The sequence below is a fragment of the Phalaenopsis equestris genome, unplaced genomic scaffold (genome assembly GCF_001263595.1).
Source record: "Phalaenopsis equestris unplaced genomic scaffold, ASM126359v1 Scaffold000818, whole genome shotgun sequence".
Taxonomy (NCBI): domain Eukaryota; kingdom Viridiplantae; phylum Streptophyta; class Magnoliopsida; order Asparagales; family Orchidaceae; genus Phalaenopsis; species Phalaenopsis equestris.
The window spans coordinates 147,658-147,958 of record NW_018165258.1 but is presented as its reverse complement, the minus strand read 5'-3'; positions in this window follow the sequence as shown (position 1 = coordinate 147,958).

Sequence of the window (301 nt, the reverse complement as noted above, 5' to 3'; positions counted from 1 at the left end):
CGCGGAATCGGATGTGAAATCCTCACCTCTAAAAATTTGATATGAACCATTGCACTAGAGAAATATATAAAGCAATGCGATATCAGATATTGAGATCCGTACCTCTAAAAGTTTGATATGAACCATTGCAATAGAGAAATATCTAAAGCTATGCGGTATCAGATATTGAGATCCCTACCTCTAAAAGTTTTATATGAACCATTGAATTAGAGAAATATCTAAAGCAATGCGGTATCAGATATTGAGATCCGCACCTCTCAAAGTTTGATATGAACCATTGCAATAGAGAAATATCTAAAGC